We start from the raw sequence: 13,687 nt of genomic DNA on the forward strand, positions 1-13,687 counted from the left end.
CATACACACATATCCACACATTTTCCCTTTTTTAAATAGAAATTGAGTCATATTTCTGAGCTCGGTAACTTTTGAATGGTATAATCGATTTTCAAAATAAGATATGCGTTGGAAAGGTAATGATCAGTACTATTAGATGCCGTAAAGGTTGGACTTAAATGTTCGAAGTTTTTGGAATTTTTGGGGACGAGAACGAAAAACAGACCCTAAATAGGAAGAGCCGTAAAATCTACACCATTGGACCAAAATGGATGGTTGACATAAGATTGGGTAAGTCTTTTCCTGAACTTTAAGATGGGAGTTGGCCCAATTTTCAATTCAGTCAGATTTAGAAAATCGAAAATTTCGTGTATATATTATAGTGTCGCGTGTAGGGGGTGTGGGTGTGCGCCACAGGCGAGAACTGCCGTTCTCTGGTAATTGTAAGTAAAAAAAAATTGTGCACATACTGCTAGGTGTGGAATTCTATAAAATGTATTTATTTTTATAATTCATATATTAGTTGTAGTAGGTATACCATAATATTATTTACTGTTACTGAAAGGAAAGTGAGTAACATTACTATGTGACCCCCATTTCTCTGTGCATGAATGTCTTTATATGCATTTAAAGGTAAATCCAGTTTAAACGATAGTATCATTGCATGAGTGAATAAGTAATATTTTGTTAAAAATAATATCACTAAAATAGTTATTTGCGTATAATAAATGTTTTTTTTTTAATTTTAAACTACATATAGCAGGATATATTACATATTAGTTTTTTTTTTTTTTTTTTTTTTTTTATTTACATTAACGTGCTCGGCAACTATGGCCACTCGCACGGGACGATTACAAACAAGATTACAAGAGGTATAATTAAAGAGCATTAACAAATTATGTCATAAAAAAAAAAAAAATTAAAGTTTATGATACAATGATATTTTTTTTAAAAACTGGAGAACTCTATCTAACTGGTTGGTATCACTTAGAATGTCACATAGCTGCGGTTTGAGTTTGAGCTGTTGTCTTACTACACTGAACTGATGACATTCGGTAATAATGTGGTTCACGGTAAGTTGGCACTGGCATGTTAAACAGATAGGCCGGATATCTGATGACATCAGGAAGCCGTGAGTAAGTTTGGTGTGGCCTATACGGATTCTTCTTATATTTCTAAGGTCTTGTCTAGAGAGTCCTGTGGGGCCAGTGTAAAGTGGCTTATATACTGAGGGCTGGATTGCACGTAAAGATGTATTTAAGGAGCTCCAGTGGGTTTGCCATAATCTCCATGTGAATCTGTACGCTTCTGTTTTCAAATCTTTACAAATTTGGATGTGGGTTGTTGACGTGGTATCTGTTGAAGCCGTTTTAGCATGCTGATCTGCAAGTTCATTGCCAGGTATACCAATGTGAGACGGAATCCATATAAATGTAATCTTAGTGTTTAAGGTAGAAAGGTGGTGGTAACAATGATGGATATTTTGGACAAGAGGATGATCGGTAAATAATTCCTGAATGCATAAAATTGAAGCTAGAGAGTCTGTACAAATGGCAACATTTATGTTCGGGAGGTTAATATTCTTAACAGCCTGTAAGATACTATATAATTCTCCAGTATGTACGCTGCACAGAAGAGGAATAAAAGAAGCACAAATGAGATTGTTTTGAGAGGTGACTGAACAGCCAACCCCTAAATCACTTTTGGAAGCATCGGTGTATATTACTTGATCAAAGTGGTTATTGTGTATAATTTCGAAAAAAGCTTTTATCATGAGTTCTTTAGGTGTTTCATATTTATTGAATTTTGTTAAATTTGTGTTAATTTGAGGGGTCTGCATAATCCAAGGAGGAATTCGAGGAAAGGGGATGGGATTTGTCAGTCTAAAATTGATGTCGCTTGTTATTGTGGACAATATAGAAAATATAGGTTTTATTATTGGTGTAGGGGTGGTATAGATTGTTGTGAATAAACGGTATACAGGATTAAGGGGGTTAGAAGAGACAGATGCAGCATAGGAAAGAAGAAGATATTGCCGTCTAATCCAGAGAGGAGGCTCACCCGCTTCACAGTAGACACTTTCAGATGGACTGGAACGAAATGCACCTAGACATAGTCGAAGGGCTGTGTTATGGATAGAGTTTAAGGAATCCAGATCTCTCTTTGAAGCAGACATATAAGCAATACTACCATAATCTAATTTAGAGCGAATTAGTGCTTTATATACTTTAAGGAGCGACTTTTCATCCGCACCCCAGTGATAGTGAGACAGTGTTTTAAGAATGTTTAATCTTTTGTGGCATGCACTTTTTAAATTGAGAATATGTTGCTTCCAAGAGAGGCGAGCGTCAAACGTCAATCCCAGTATTTTACAATGATCAACTACGGGAAGAAGTGAATCATTTATAAATAGAGGTGTAGGGGGCATTGGAGGCCGTCTACTAAATTTAATAACTTTGGATTTTGTGAGGGATAAAGTTAGTCCCAAAGAGTGGGTCCGAGAGATTACTATGTTTATGGCCGCTTGCAAAATTTTAGAACTAGTGGAAGCTGAACGACCGTGACAATATAATATTAAATCATCTGCATAAGCTACATATTTGGTAGGAGATGGTAAATTAAAACAAAGATCACTTATGCCGAGGTTAAATAAGGTAGGGCTTAACACTGAACCTTGAGGGGTGCCATTGGTTTGAGTATAAACAGAAGAGAATACACCATTTACAGAAACTTTGAACGTCCTTTGAGACAAAAAATTTTGTATAAAATAAAATATATTTCCGGTGATATTATGCTGCTTTAACTTGGCGATTATAGCTTGTCGATTAATCGTGTCAAATGCTCCTTTTATGTCAAAAACGACAGCCGTTACTTCATACTTTTCATTTATTGAGCTGGCGATGTCACTTTGTAGAAGGACAAGATTGTCACGAGTGGATCTGTGTCGTCTAAAGCCAGATTGTTCTTTAGGAATAATTTTGTGTTTGTCTAGATACCACATAAGACGTTTATTGATAATTTTTTCAAGTATTTTACACATGGTACAGGTAAGGGATATAGGTCTATAAGAATCAGGGACAGAGGCAGGTAGATCTTTTTTTTTTATTGGTAATATTATTGACGTTCGCCATTCATTCGGGAATTTGTGGAAAATCCATATTTTATTATATATCTCGAGAAGTTTGTATAGACATGAAGATGACAATTTCTTTAAGAATATGTATGGAAGGTCATCAGGGCCAGCAGCTGTGTTTTTACAGGATTTGAGTGCAGATTTTAATTCGGAATAGGTTATAGGAGAATTCAGATAATTGATATCTTGTGAAACTGGAGAAGAATAAGGAAAGGGTGAAGGAAGAGTAGAGGATACAGGGTTAGGCCCAGATTTGTTGTGAAACTTTTTTTTAAAGTTTTCTGCCAGAACTTTGGCTATCTCCTGATTATCAATGATAACCTTTTGATTAAAAAGGAGATTGGAGATCTTAAGATTAGTTTTTTTGCCCTGTATTTGTCCAATTTTTTCCAAACTTGGCTTGGGCTACTATTTTCATTTATGGAGGAGATATATTGTCTCCATGAAGTTTTCTTACTTAATTTAATAATGTATCTAGATCTCGCTCTTGTTTTTTTAAGTGCAATAAGGTTCTCCTGACATTTGTTTCTGCTGTAAATTTTTAGAGCAGATTTTTGCTGCTCCACAGCGTTTTCGCAAGAGGAATTCCACCATGGGACACTTTTCCGTTCAGCTGAAATGACTGATTTTCCAATATGTGCTTCAGCAGCAAGGCGAATTGTGTTTGCGAATTGGGTGACGTCCATATCAATGTTATCAGTTAGAGTGAGTTTAGGTAGGCAATAATCAGTTTCACTAATATAATCAGACCAATTACAATTATTTAAGCGCCAAAAACTTTTAGTCAATATTTGAGAATTTGATGTATCTGAGTTGGTTATAAAGATTGGGAAATGATTGCTGTCGTGGAGATCATCAGATGTATTCCATGTTAATGTAGGAGCTAATTTTGGGTCACTAAAGCTTAGATCAATGTTGGAGAAGGTACCAGTAGAAATATTAAAGTGAGTGTGAGAGCCCGTGTTTAACAGACATGTACCCGAGCAATTAATAACATTTTCAACAATTTTACCTCTCGCAAATGTGTGGTTGGAACCCCACAGCACATTATGAGCATTGAAGTCCCCAACAAGTATGTAGGGGCTAGGAAGTTCAAAGATTAAGTTTACCAGCTCTTCCTCTTTGAGAGGGTAGTTGGGAGGAACGTATAAATTACAGATTGTAAGTTTATTCGGACACCCGCAAGTTACAGCTATGGCTTCTAATTTAGAAGAGAGTGGAAGATGTGATGAAAAAATATCAGAAGAAATAAAGATAGAAGTGCCTCCACTGGCTCTTATGCAATTAGTCCTTATATAGTGGTACCCCTCGAAGTGTTTTAAATGAGGAAGTTTGGAATTCTTAGCATTGGTTTCTTGCAGACATATAATGTTAGGTTTAAATTGTGATGTTAGGTGTTGGATTCTCTCCAGCCTAGGGAAGAACCCATCACAATTCCATTGAATTAGCTTGAAAGGATAACTATTCATTATGAGTGCTGTAATTAGATTCAACATCAGAAGGATTATCGGAAGAGGCACTTATACAGTCTTGTGATTCAGCGAAGGAAGAATGTTGTCTTAATTTTTTCAAGATTCTGGTGATACGGTTTTTTAGTGATCGTTCCTTTGTAGCTGTGTAGAGCTGAGATAAGTCGTTTTGAATGCCATCTATGTCAGAGGAAAATTTTTGAGCTTCTTGTAGTGGCGTCGGACATCCAAAAGAATTCTCAAGAAAAGCAATAAGTTGAGTTGAATTAAGTGTAAAATTAGCCGGATTATCTTTGTAAACTGTTTCTATACAAGAAATACAATCAGGCCCCATTGAATAATCTGATCGATGATTAGATTTGGACTTTTTATTGGCTGGTCTGGCTGGCATCGTGAATAACGGAGGGGTTAAAGAAGTTGATTGAGAAAGAGCAATGGAGGGAGAGAGAATGGTAGGAGTATCAAGAGAACTATCATTAGAGTGTCCTCTTTTTTGTCCTACAGTCAATATGGGTTTTGTATTAGTTGGAGGAGGGATTAATAGGTCCGTAATGGCAGCCGAGGAAGGTGTGTCGTTAACGGCGATGGATTCAATTTCTGAAGAAGGAAGTTCTTTTGATGTAGTTAAAGAGTCAGCTGGAAGTGAAGATAAGGGAGAAGCATTAGCCGAAATAAGTGTGTGGTCTGGTCCACTGGGGACTTTAGGGCAAGAATCCGCGGTGTGTCCCGTAACTTTACAATGAAAACACTCTAGCCTGTCAGTGGATAAAAATATTCTTGAGGAAGTATTTTCATGATTGATTAGCAGAGAAGTTTGCACTTCGAAGTCCTCCTTGTCAGGGAAAACAAATGTAACCCTACGAAAACTCATGATATGAGCATATTGATCATCCGATGTTCCGCATTTAACAAAAGTAACAGGTGCTGCTAGCTGTAAGCCAATATCTTTTAGAGACTGTTCTATCAGTGAATGCGGGATGGAAGGACATACATTAGAAATAAGGATTCTTTTGGCTGGAGAAATCAGCCTGCGGATCGGGACGATGGTGGAATTAATTGTGATATGTGGTGTATTTTTCAATAGTTTATCAACGATGTCGGTCGACGTGAGGAAAATGCAAATTCGATTGTTAGGAATGCGAGACGCAAAAGTAATATTTTTTGGCTGAACTATTTCACCAATGGCTTTAATATATTCAAACAAAACGGTATTTGGAATGGAATGCATGACAACAGCTTGTTCCCTTTTAGGAAACGAAGGGGGAGGAGGCCTGGAGAGTGTGGCAGCGACATAAGATTTTGGGATGGAATTAGGGATGTTTTGTGTAGATGTAGTTGGTTGTGTGTTGTTCATAATGTGTGAAGTCCTGGTTACCAAGACCACAACACAATATGTGAGAGTACCCACAGACCCTTTCGCAAATTGGAAAGGAAAAAAAGGATCTCAAAGGATCTCACCTGACTTCTCCGGATTTTCACTGGTTTTATCTTAATTACACCAATACGGACAGGAATACAACTATTAGCAATATCTTCAGTTGTTACATTCTTCCTTGCAAAATATTTAGCTTTCAAATCCCCAATCAATGCTAAAAACCAACAATTTTTCAGAGAACTTTGAAAAAATTATATTTAAGTATTGACGTTTATTTGACGTATATGACATATTAGTTTAATAAGTAGTAGTATTAACAATAAACGAAACAATAATTAACTAAAGTAATAATATAAAGGTAAGCTTAAAATAAGAACTAATAAAACTAATGACCCCCTCTGTGGCTCAGTGGTACGAACGCCTACCTTTGGACCTAAAGGTCGTGAGTTCTAATTTCACCTGGGTGGAGAATTTTTCATTTAGTAAAAATTAATAAATGAAAATAGTTTATATCCTCGTGGGATCGGTGCTCACCGGAGAAACCGCAGACGTTTGGATACAATTAACGTCTTTTTGCAAAAACAATGACTTTGTTAAGTAACAAGACATTTACTCTACACACACACTACACGATACACTAGGTACCTGATTGGAAAAATCCACTGTACCATGCCAATGGCCATTAGTTGTCGAGGTATTAAGTAAATAAAAAAACTAACGATAACCCTACTATTATTGTATTGGGTAGAATTCCATCCTACTTCATCGATTTACTTGATATTTTCACAGTAAGTAGGAAATAGCTCAAGAAACAAAGTCTACCCTATGCCGATGTGCGCTTTTATCTTGGGGGTGGTTCCCACCCCTTCTCGGGCGTGAAAAATGTTTTGGTTAAAATAGCCACGGAAAAGGCTAGAGAACCTAATTTTAAGCAAAAACTGATCTATGATTATTTTTTGAAAACTCAATACTTTTTGAGTTATTCGTGGTTGAAAATTGGCCATTTTCATTGAAAAATGACACCTTTTCAGACGGATTTTTGCGAATAAAATATTTCTGTAGGTTATAAAAAAATAAAGAGACTCGTTCCTTCATAAATCTTCTAGTTAAAATACAAAGAGGGATATGGTAGGTAAGAAGTGTTTGATTTTTTGCTGCATGCTCAAATCGGTGTATTCCACTTTAAATAACAGAGAAACTGTCGATTTTAGGTGTATAATGATACTATTAACTTTTGTAGTTCTTGAAAAGACCTTTAAAATGGGCAATACTAATTGTTGACTACATGCAAACTAAGAGAGATATTCTGCAAAGTAGTTAATGACTAATGTATTTTAAGAAAAAATGAGAAGTACATACTTTCTATTAAACATGTCATTTTGTCAAAATTCCAATTGTGACTTAAAATAAAATCTTCTTCTTAACGTGCCCTATCAAGTCCCCTTGACGTTGGCGATTAACATGGCGAAACTGTCTCTGTCTCGAGCTATTCTAAATAGGTGTTCTGCTTTCTTTATTCCTGTCCACTCCCGGATATTCTTCAACCAAGAGGCCTGCTTTCTACCAATTCTTCTGCGTCCTTCGATTTTACCCGTCATAATAAGTTGAGGAATATTATACCGGTCTCCCCTTACTACGTGTCCAAAATAGGCCATCTTTCTATATTTGATATTGTCAAGCAGCTCGCGGGTAGCATTTGTTCTCTTAAGGACTGCCACATTTGTCAGCATAGCCGTCCATGATATTTTCAGTATACGTCTGTGCAGCCACATTTCAAAGGCCTCCAAACGGTTAATGGTGGATATTTTTATTGTCCATGCTTTGACACCATACAAGAGGACTGACCAAATGTAGCATTTAATCATGCGCTTTCGAAGTTGAAGTTGCAAGGTATCATTACAGAAGAAGGACCTCATTTTTAAAAATGTCGTGCGGGCTATCTCGATTCTACATTCTATCTCTTTATCTGGATCTAGTTGTTCAATAATATGGCAACCAAAACTGGGTACTCTTTGAATTATATGACCATCAACATATAACCGTGAATCTTGTTGGGCCAAACGGCTAAATACCATGTATTTTGTTTTTGAACTGTTTATATTTAGGCCAAACTCTCTTCCCACTGTGTCAATGGCATTTAAAAAGGTGTTGTAATCCATTTATATCATCACTTAAAATAACTGTATCGTCTGCATATCTGATTGTATTTATCAGAATTCCATTAACTTTCACACCCCATTCCAAATTATGCAGCGCTTCCTTAAATATTATATCTGAATATAAATTGAATAACAGTGGGGACAGTATGCAACCCTGTCTGACACCTCTTTGTATTTTGCATATTTCTGTTAATAAAAATTAAAGTAAAATAAAATAAAATAAAATAAAATAAAATAAAGTAAAAAATAAAATACTATAATTAATTAATTAATTATTATAGGTACCTACTGTAATTGTACTGTAATTTTATAGTAGGTAGATAAATAATTCCCTTGCATGCCTTTTAGTAAAATCTACCTAAAATAACCACTTCGATTTTGGTGAGGAAAATACCTGTGGGATTATGATATACCTTTCCAACCGCAGGCAAAATATTATTTTGGTGAGGAAATTACACCCGCCGTCTTTCTCTACTTCTTCTATTGTCTCTTGGTCTTCACTTGAGCAGCCTCTTGGTCCATCTCCCGTCTGGTCTTTCAGACGGACCACATGACCGGCCCAGACCCCTTTAAAGTTTAGCCACCTGACCTACAACATCTGCCACTAACGAATAGCATTTAACAAATTCTCAATGAAGAAAGAACCAATAATTCTTTCGTTAACAATCCCACACAAGATATTCATTTTTTGGACAATACTGGCTTTTACTTGATAACTTGGTAAAAAACTGGTTAAAATCGGTTACCAGCTTCAAGGTAGTTTAACTTCTATTTTATAGAAGAGTTTTAACGTATATTATTATTGTAATTATAAAAAAATATCAAGACATCAAGAAATTCTTGATATTCTTTACCAAAAGAATCGAAGATGAAGAGACCTTCCTATATCTGATAAATTTCATTAAATTAATTCACAACATAATTAGTAAAAGGCAAATTTCGTGTTCCAATACAAAAAATATGAAGTTTCTACATAAACAAACATATTTTTTGTATAGTTCAACCCAATTAAAAATTTTCTGAACTCATAAAGAGCTCTAGAGTGTAAAAGGTCAAATAACAATGCTTCAAACATCGGAATAGTTTTTAACTAGTAATTATTTAGCAAAATGTGCAACAAATTTTATTTAATAATTTTAAGAACAATGAGGTTGATGAAACGGAGTCCGGACAAATAATTCCCGGACAAATAATCCCGGAAAAAAAATTCCCACAAAAAATCCTGGACAAATAATCCCCACAAATTTTTTTGGACAAAATATCCCCACAAAAAATACCGGACGGAAAATCCCCAAGAAATATTTCCTGCCGAATGAATAGTTCTCCAAATTTTTTCCGAAATTTTACCAAATTTCGAATTTTAATTCCATGCTGAAAACTTCAAAAATTTACATGACAAAAGAGTGTGAATTTTTCAAAAATCGTGGTGGATATGGGGAATGAGCTAACGCCCCGTTCTCATGACAGGCTCGTAACGCGCGTTTTTATAACGCGCGATTACAACTACATACATTTTACTTAAGACCGTTCACATGCTAACGCGCGTTTTAGGTCATTAAAACGCGCGTTGGCATGTGAACGGTCTCAAGTAAAATGTATGTAGTTGTAATCTTGTGTTATAAAAATGCGCGTTAAGCGCCTGTCATGAAAACGGAGCCTTAGCTCATTCCCCATATCTTCCACGGTTTTTGAAAAAACACACTCCTTTCTCATGTAAAATTTGAAGTTTTCAGCATGGAGTTGGAATTCGAAATTTGGTAAAATTTCGGTAAAAGTTTTAGAGAACAATTCGGCAGCAAATATTTCTTGGGAATTTTTTGTCCGGGATTTTTTGTGGGGATTTTTTGTCCGGGATTATTTGTCCGGGATTATTTGTCCTAGCTTCTGATGAAACAGATATATGAAAACGACAGTTTCGTCAGTTTTTTTTTTATTTTTTTTTAATTCAAAAAACGACAAATTTTCAAATTGATTTTTCTAGAAATCGGTGTATTCTACCGACTTAAAGCTAAAGTAACTTTCAGTACTAGAATTTTTCATAATTTATTAATCCAGTGTTAAAAATGCTTAAAAGTTAAAGACAAAAAAGTTATGCGATAAAATAACCGTTGCCCTACCCAAAACGGATGCATATGACCGTCACTAGAAGATAAATATGCGTACCAGTTTTCATTTTTATAAATAAAAGCATTCTGGAGATAATATATAAATAAATCTAAAGAGCTCTAGCTCCCTTAGGAAGCATTTTCGGACTAAGTGAATTGGGTTAAATTGCCTTAAAATTATTTGAGGAATTTTTAGTTTTCGTTTGTCAGGAGAGTTTTTCGGCACCCCGTAGTTCTTATCCCCTTCATTCAGTATTTTTACTTCTTTGTTCCCATTCCGTATCCTTTTGCTATGTTGACGCTTTTGAAAATTTCATCCATGATTAAATTGAAGAGTATAGGGCTCAATAGGTTAGTCTCCCTGGCTTATTTCGCTTCATAATATGTCTATAGTTTCCGTAAGTTGTCCATCTATTCTGACTTCCATCTTCCACTACGAAAACCCTGTTCATCTACTAAATTTATCATCTGATTCATTAGTTCTTGTAAAATTTTAGTTGTAAGTTTTAGGGTAGTATTTGACAAGTTGATATGGTCCTTCTCAGAGGCAGTTTTCAGTAAGTCACAAGTGACCGAAAAAAAGTAATGTAATTTATTACATTTATTCTAACATGACATTTAAGTTAAATATGACAGTTGTCAGAATCGTAATCAGCCAAATATGAAAAGGGTATTGCAGTAAAACCGTTTTATTTGCAATTTGGTTTAAAAACAAATCAATTGTGATTATATTTTGCATTTATAAAATGGTATTTTCTTTGATTTGTATAGTTTTGTAAATTGTACAGATTTTAGTCGTATATATAATTCGTAAATCATTTTTTGTTCGATTTTAGCGCCATTTATCAACAACTAGAATAAATGTTATAAATGACTGTGATCACGGACGTACCTTTTTTCTGCCACTTCCAACTTAATGTCTTAGAAAGAAATCGAAAAACTGTGACGCACTGAAAGATGCATCTCAGAAGGAGAGTAGTTTTACGGCTGCTTTTCAGTGGCGGCTTGTCCTATGAGGCAGGTGAGGCAGTGCCTCATCAGTATATCAATCAACTATTTACGTTATTTCGTTGTTTTATAATCAGATTTTTAAATATAATTTAGCTTTTTGAAATTTCCTAAGTACCTTTATTTTTAGGAAAAAAATTAAAATCGGTACGGCCCTGACTCTTTATCATTTTATCCGTCTTCCACGTGCCAGTATTATATGCATCTATGCATCATGCATCTCATTCCAACTTTCTCAAAAATCATTACAGTTGAAGCTAGCCTCACACCATCTGCAACAGTATGGGACAACGCCAACAGTAAAACCGGCAAAATTTGAAAAATGTGGCACCGATTCTAGGAAGCAAATTCATCCATCCTTGAGTCTGGCCTCAGGCTCCGCGGAACGGAATAGGAATAGCCGAACGGCCTCAGGCTCCGCGGAATGGAATAGGAATAGCCGAACTGAACCGACTACAAGCACCAATTCGATTGCAGATCATAGCTTTCTATGCATACGCGATATATACGAATGGTATATTTTAGAAGTCTGTGGATATGTATTTAAAATATTGTTCATTTTAAATCATTGTTCATTATCGCCTAATATATTGTTCTAAAGCTATTTATTTGTGGCATTTATGTAATTTATTATTCTAAATGGGAAATAAGCCACAATTTAACTTAAAAAATGATTTTATTAACGTTTCCAATTCCACATCGGACGTTTACATAAAAAAGTAGTTTTTAAGTGTTTCAAAAATGTTGTTTTTTGTGTCTGTGTTTTTTTTGTAAAATGTATAACTAATAAATTTTTTTTTATTTGTTACATTTACATACAAAAGTATTTTTAAGTGTTTCAAGAATGTTGTAGGTTGTGCTTGTGTTTTTTTGTAAAATTATTTTGAACATAGTTATTCAAATCAGAGTGAGCAAAAGGTTTAAGCGAATAATATTGCAACATGATTCCCATAGCCTTAGCTCATTCCCCATATCTTCCACGATTTTTAAAAAAACGCACACTCTTTTGTTATGTAAAATTTGAAATTTTCGATATGGAATTGGAATTCAAAATAACTCTATGCACTGAGGCTGAATAGTCTAAGAGCTAGTGAACCCTCCGACTAACGGGCTAGAAATTTTTCTAGTGATAATTCATAGCACATCATGGCTAAAAACCATTACCTGGCACGCATCAGCGGTGCACGTGTATCTACCAGTTGAATCGAAAAGTGCAAATTTAGGGGGTAAAATAAACTTTCTCCTGTAAGGTTTAAATTTAAGTATGTGTTTGAGTAAGTCATTTAGAAGAAATGTGTACAATGACAGGCGATTCTGAAGAGCATAAGACCTTGCCAGGCGAGGGGAAAGATTAGGGGTTTTTCCTAAAATTATTTTTTTTGCATCGAACAAATTTTTTTAAGTTTTTTTAATCATTCCACACAGAAAAGGACTTTAGTGATTTTTCTCTTAAGTTAATAGTTTTTGTTATATAAGCGATTGAAAATTTTTGAAAATTGCGAAATCGGCCATTTTTAAACCTAAATCGGACATTTATCTAAAAATTTCAAAGTTGCCAAGGTAAGTAGATATTCTTTAACCATTGCTTGAGGAAATCCCAAAGAGTTTTTTGCAATACGATATCGGAAACCCCTTTGTTTTTTAATTGCTAATCAAGCGGGCGCGACACTGTAGTATAAGTGAGGACATTTGAGTTGGCATAAATTCATTATCTCAAGAATGAGCAAATTTCAAGAGAAATCCTCGGACAGGTCGATTTTCATTTTTAAATTAGGACTTTTTGGTATATATATAATACTAGTGACGTCATCCATCTGAGCGTGATGACGTAATCGATGATTTTTTTAAATGAGAGTTATGGTTGTGTGATAGCTCATTTTAAAGGTTATTTAATTCTCTATTCACTAATATCAACATTAATATAATTATTTATACAGGGTGTACAAAAAAATTTTTTTATTAAATTAACTTTTATTAAATTTGACAAATAGAAGAAAATTTGTTTTTGTACACCCTGTACAAATAATTATGTAAATGTTTATATTACTGAATAGAATTTTAAATAACCTTTCAAATGAGCTATCACAAAACCCCTACTCTTATTTAAAAAAATCATCGATTACGTCATCACACCCAGATGGATGACGTCACTAGTATTATATATATGCCAAAAAGTCCTAATTCAAAAATAAAAATCGACCTGTCTGAGGATTTCTCTTGAAATTTGCCCGTTCTCGAGATAATGAATTTAGGCCAACTCAAACGTCCTCATACTACAGTGTCGCACCCGCTTGATTAGCAATTAAAAAAACAAAGGGGTTTTCGATATTTTATTGCAAAAAACTCTTCGGGATTTCATCAATCAATGTTTAAAGAATATCTACCTTGGCAACATAGAAATTTTTAGATAAATGTCCGATTTAGGGTTAAAAATAGACAATTTCGCAATTTTCAAAATA

At 34.7% G+C, this 13,687-nt stretch overlaps 1 protein-coding gene across 4 annotated transcripts in view; it reads right to left on the reverse strand.

Annotated features, from left to right (window-relative positions):
- The window catches only part of LOC126889563 (uncharacterized), a 251,405-nt gene that overhangs the window by 198,483 nt on the left and 39,235 nt on the right, over positions 1 to 13,687 (reverse strand). The gene's annotated exons all lie outside the window — the stretch shown is intronic.

The sequence above is a fragment of the Diabrotica virgifera genome, chromosome 8 (assembly GCF_917563875.1).
Source record: "Diabrotica virgifera virgifera chromosome 8, PGI_DIABVI_V3a".
Taxonomy (NCBI): domain Eukaryota; kingdom Metazoa; phylum Arthropoda; class Insecta; order Coleoptera; family Chrysomelidae; genus Diabrotica; species Diabrotica virgifera.